General features: G+C 37.7%; 1 pseudogene; it reads right to left on the bottom strand.

Annotated features, from left to right (window-relative positions):
- Positions 1 to 1473: 1473 nt before the first annotated feature.
- On the bottom strand, positions 1474 to 3266 carry LOC106985136 (olfactory receptor 2J3-like; annotated as a pseudogene).
- Between the last annotated feature and the right edge of the window lie 3075 nt (positions 3267 to 6341).

The following is a 6341-nucleotide window of genomic DNA, read 5'->3' as shown; positions in this document are numbered from 1 at the left end:
ACTGTGGAGCTGCTTGAGATTCTCTCTATCTCTCTCTGTCTTTCTCTCTGCCTCTCCCCTTCTCATGCTGTCTTTGAAAATAAGTAACTGAAACATTTTTTTTTAATAACAGAAAGGCTGGAGCCCTACATGAGGTATTCCAAATGGTAATATTTCTAGAGAGGCAGGAGGAGTCCATGTTTTCATATTTTATAAAGTTTGTGTGATATGCAAAGGGATTCTGTCGCATGACTTAATATTAAAATTATTATTTAATAAAAATTCTATTACATGCATGAGCCTTGTTGTGGATGGGTTCAGGGATTCTACCTTCTATCAGTGATTCTGATATACATACACACACACACACACACACACACACACACACACACACACACACATTTTTAAGGTTTTTTTAAAAGTAGAAAAAGAAAAGAAGTCTACCTGTGCTGTATTACTGGAGAGTCTCTCCCACCCATGACTCATCAGTATTATTATTTACCACTAAAAGTCATAAATTAAAGGATATGGGTCAATTTTCTTTTTAACATTAAAAGAAAGAATAATGATGTTTAAAAGTTTTAACGTGCCTTCAATATGTTATTAGTAAAGCCCAATCAAAACAAATTAAATACATATTGGTTTCTTTGGTTTTACTGAATAGTATCATCTTCCTACAGGAATTACAAATCGTATTTATTTTTCAAGATTTATGGCCAAACTCCTTGTTTTCTTTTAAATTTCATTTATTTAGGGGTGCCTGGGTGGCTCAGTCAGTTGAGCGTCCAACTTTGGCTCAGGTCATGATCTCTCAATTCGTGAGTTCTAGCCCCACATCGGGCTCTGTGCTGACAGCTCAGAGCCTGGAGCCTGCTTCAGATTCTGTGTCCCCTTCTCTCTCTGCCCCACCCCTGCTTGTGCTCTGTCTCTCTCTGTCTTTCAAAAATTAATAAACATAAAAAAATTAATTTCATTTATTTATTTGTGTGTTTACTTATTTTAATATTTTTGACAAAGAGAGAGGGGGAGGAAAGGGGCAGAGAAAGAGAGAGAAAGAGAGAGAGAGAGAGACAGACAGACAGACAGAGGATACAAAGCGGGCTCTGCACTGAGAGTGGAACACCCAACATGGTGCTCAAACCCACAACTGTAAGTTCATGATCTGAGCTGAAGATGGACACCCCTTGTTTTAAACTTTTGAAAGCTACCCTAACTTATTAGCACTGTGCACAGTGACAAATTAAGTCATATAATGATACTTTATTTTTTTATCTTACATTATTATTTCTCCCACCAGAAAATGAGTTCTACTCAGGCAAAAAGAGTGTTTTATTCATCTATTTTAGCAAAACCTCTGAAATGTAGAAGATATTTAGCTATTAAAGTAAATGAATAAATGAATGAGTAGATGAATAATTGGATGGGTGGACAAATGAACTATTTGAACAGATATATCTTTATATTGTTCAGTGCAACAAGCATATAGACCCATAGAATAAAACACTATAATATAGTATCTTGAAAAAATATGCTTTAACTAAAGAATTGTCATACATCTTGTCACCATTTTGCTAAACTGAATGCCTGTCAATGACCAAAAACTCAATACATGTATATCTTTACCATAGTGCTCCATCTTTTTGTAGATATTATTGCTTAGTCCATAATTTAGCATATTATTATGTTTTATTTATTTTTAAAGTCTTTATTTATTTATTTTGAAAAAGAGAGAGACAGTGGGGGATGGACAGGAAGAGAGAATCCCAAGCAGTGCAGAGCCAGATGTAGGGCTTGAACTCATGAACCATGAGATCATGACCTAAGCCAAAGTCAAGAGTTCAATGCCTAATTGACCTGAGCCACCCAGGCTCCCCTTAACATATTATTTTTAAAAATCATCCCCTAGGGGTGACTGGGTGGCTCAGTCAGGTAAGCATCCAACTCTTGATTTCAGTTCAGGTTATGATCTCTCCGTTTGGTGAATTCAAGCCTGCATTGGGCTCAGTGCTCTGTGGAGTCTGCTAGGGATTCACTCTCTCCCTCTCTCTCCTTCTGTCCCTCCCCCACTTGTGCTTTCTTTCTTTCTCTCTCAAATTGAATAAATAAACTTTTTAAAAAGTCCCTAATTTCTATGGACACTAAATATGGAATTACTAAAGATTAAAGTGTTACAAATCAAAAAAGTTACCTTTAGATAATATTTTAGAATTAGTCAATAAAATGTTTCCAAAGTAAGGACTGAACTTTCGTCTATGCTTACTGGGTTGTAAATTAAAATAAGTATCAAAGAAAAGGGAAACCACCATCCAAGATGGACGAGACTGAACAAAAGTTGCAGGATAAAAATCGTGTTCTATCACATCTCCCACTCCCATCCCGCTAGTTTCCTTACTGCCCTTCTACATCTTTGTTTTTGAGAGTGTAGATTAGAGGGTTGAGGCTAGGTGTGACAACAGTATAAAAGAGGCCAATGAACTTGCCTTAATCTTGAGAACTTCCTGATGGTGGCTGCAGATGTATGTGCATGATTGGAATGAAAAAGAGGGACACAACCATAAAATGGGCTCGACATGTCTCAAAGACTCTCTGAAGTCTGACTGATGACTGCATCCTAAACACAGCCAGGGCAATGGCATCATATGAGCTGAGAATCAGGATGAGTGGTATGAGGACGAAAATGGAGCTTGTGATCAGGAGGGTCAGCTCGTTAGCACGGGCATCAACACACGATAATCAGAGCAGTGCTGGAACTTCACAGAAGAAATGGTCCACTTGGCGATGTCCACAGAGGGTGACCCAGAAGGTAAAGGAGGAATGAAGTGCTGAGGCGATAAAGCCACTGACCCAGGAAGCCATAGCCAACAGGTGGCTGAAGCAAGCGTTCATGACCATGGCATATTGCAGGTGTCTACAGACAGCTGCATAACGGTCATAGGACATGAACACCAGGAGGACGCACTCTGGTTCCCAATGCGAGGACAAAGTAAAGTTGAGTCATGCAACCAGCATAAGAGATGGTCTTTTCTGGGCCCCAGAGGTTAACCAGCAACTGAGGGATGGAGCTGGTGGTGTAGCAGAGATCCAGAAAAGAGAAGTTTGAGAGGAAGAAGTACATGGAAGTGTGGAGATGGGCGTCCAGGCATGACAAGACAATGATAAAGAGGTTGCCTATCAGTGTCGTCAAGTAGAACATCAAGATAAGCACAAAGAGAATTACTTCCAGATGAGGCCAATGAGAAAAACCTAGTAAAGTAGCCTTCAGAACTTATATGATTTCCCATCATCATTCACTGTTTCCCAGTACCTGAAGAAAGAATCATAAACTCAAAGGCTGCTTACTCATTGTTAAACACTGGCCAGTAGACTGGGGAAAAAGTATGCCATTTCCAAAATGCTCTTGTTTCGGTAACATTTTTATAGTTTTCATGTTCATTCAGATGTTTCTTCCTGTTGTGGACACGATCAATAACTTCTCAAGTGAATGAGTTAATTTTATGAATCCCTAAGGTAGTATTGGATAAACAAAGATTGAAGATTATGTTCCATAGCCAAGAAGACAATTTTCATGAAAAATTACCTTTTTAACAAAAAACTTTCAATTTATTCCTCTTTTATGTATTTTCATGCTACTTCCAATTTTGTGGTTTCAGAGAAAGGAATATCTCTACTCTTAATAATCCTACATAAATGAGAACTTACCATGAGATGAAAAACAACTCAGTAACAACTTTAAAATGTTAATATTGGGTGAAAAAAATAAATTTCAATTGCATTATGATTATAGGAAGAACAAAATATTCTTATTCATTCATGTATGTTAGCAACTTATTTTTTGACAAAAAAGAAATAACATCAACTGGAAATATAAACAAAGGCACAGTGTGCACACACACACCCAAATATGAGCATTCACACTATGAGCTAAGCCAAAGGTCTTAATCCTAATCGAGAAGTGAAATAACGTGGGGGATTTGGTGATGGAATGCTTCCGATCATAAATGAGACTACAAATAATTTTGAAAGACCAAAATGAAATTACAGAATTGAAGAAAATTGCAGAGGAAGCAAAAGAAAAAGGGAGGGTGTTTGGAGTAGGAAACTGGACCGGAACCAGTGGTGCTTGGGACTGAATGTGTGTGAATCCCAACCTGTGAGGCATGGACAACAGCTGGAAACACAATTTCCACAAAAATTTCACATTCTCTAGAACAGCAGCTAAGACATTTGAACTCAAAGTTATAATTTATAATTATTCCACATTAGGTTTTCTATAATTTCAAATTGAGCTTCTGAATAGAAAACTCACTGATTTTTAATAGGAAAAGATATGTGACTATTGCATAAAACCCAGTCATTAGTTTACCTTGTGGCTGTTATTTTGTGAAAAATAAAGTTAAGAAACTCCACTGTGCATTAATAGTTTGGTTTTCATTTGCTTATTTTCTCTTGTGTGTTACCAATCTTTCATAGAAAATACTAACACTTTATAATTGCTGCTAAAAGATGTAGTAACCCACATTTACATGTTCCCAGATAGCTTTGCCCCTCCACGTCTCCACTCACTCTCTGACAGAAGACAGCAATCACAAATTCAGCCAGAACAGACCCGCATGCAGTCTTTTGAAGACTTTTACTAGCTCAAATATTGTAATCCTAGCACTTGAAAAAAATGCAAGGGATGTCTAATTGGTGAAGTTACAGTTGGAGAGATAGGAACACTGAATGTGGCCCAAGATTGTTAAGATCGATTCTCAAGTATATCTATACACCATTTTATATTATTCATAATGTAATTGTCACTAACCTCAGAAGGAATGGGGGAAATTTTCCAAGGTATTTCTTTTTTATTTCCCTAAAATGAAAGATAATACACCACAAAATATTTTAACTCAAATGCTGTAGGTGTTTCCTCTGAGGTAGGCACAACTGTCTTGCATTACAAAGAAAGCTGACTGAATTCGTCACTACATTAATTAAAAGAAGGCAGCGGTTGTGTAACATTTCCTAAACTGCTATACCAGTCATTGTTCAGCATTCTCCTAGAAGTGAAGAGGAATAAGAGATAAGGAACAAACTATCCATAATTCAAAAAAAGAGAAATTTAGAGATTTATGGCTTGATTTTCTTCTTAGTGGAAAAGAGGGACCTATCAAAGGCAGCTTTAGAATTGTGGAATAAAATATCTCTCTATTCTCTGAAGTCAGACATTATGGGGAAATGGATGGCATAGCCCTTTCTTCTCACCCCAGTGTCACTAACAGACATTCTCCTAATTCCTTTCATGTCTGTGACTTTGAACTAAACCTAGATCTTATGCAGTGCTCTCTCAGCTTTTCCATACTGACCTTCCTGTACTTGTCCACTCTCCCCATTGTTCTCTTTGTGGTCTATGCTTTACCATTTACAAACCAACCAGCTCTCTAGCTGTCATGCAACCTGAGAACATTGACCTAACTGTCTTCCTATACCAACTGTGCTAATGTTCAAAATATAACCATGGAAAGCAAAGTCTAAAACAAACTGTAGTTATCATCACCACAGAAAAGAAAGCCTGGGCTTGTCCAGAAGATGTGCTTTGAGCAGAATGCAGGAATGCTTTAGGGCATTTAAGGTATCAGGGTATGAAACCCTTATCCCAGAGCAAATAGGGCCTTTAAGGAAACAAAATGAATAATGTGACATTATTTCCTTGACTGAGACAATGGGGAAGACAAATTCCAAAATTGCAATTAATACCCTTCAAGTAACTGTCAGTTAGAATGGTGTGATGTTCACAAGATAAGACTCTTCACAGAAATGCCTTGAACATGATGTTGCCCTTTTACTAGGACGCCACAGAAGTTATCACCAACCAACCAGAAAAAGTGCTTTGAATTATATTGTCAATGAAAGGAATGGATTCTGCTGATTCACCTGATTTTTCCCCTGCTCCCCATGGCGGTAAAGCCCAAATTTACCAGACAACTGGCGAGAAGTAAGGGAGATTCAGGAGCCATGAAACAGAAAAGCTGGAATACATTAAAACTCACCTTTTCCTTATTAACCTGGTACTTACTCTTTGAGAGCCAACCTACACCATCTATGTCTTCCTGGTTGTCTTTAAGATTCAATTACAAGTTCATGCCAACAAAAGTTGAGAAAATCTATGTAAGAGCATTTAGAGCCCTAAATCCAATCCTTCCCTCAGCTTAGAGGATAACTGCCATGTCTATCCTCAAGCCAACAGAACTCTGGTATTTCATTCTCTGGAGAGGTCTCTAAACTACAGGTTGCCAGGCACATACCTTAACTAAACCCTAAACCTAACCCTAACCCAAACTCATAATTCCTAATCCCTAATTGAAATCCTAACCTAAACCTAA

Source organism: Acinonyx jubatus, chromosome B2 (genome assembly GCF_027475565.1).
Source record: "Acinonyx jubatus isolate Ajub_Pintada_27869175 chromosome B2, VMU_Ajub_asm_v1.0, whole genome shotgun sequence".
Taxonomy (NCBI): domain Eukaryota; kingdom Metazoa; phylum Chordata; class Mammalia; order Carnivora; family Felidae; genus Acinonyx; species Acinonyx jubatus.
The sequence above is the reverse complement of the archived record's forward strand: the minus strand, read 5'-3'. Positions and strand labels throughout refer to the sequence as shown.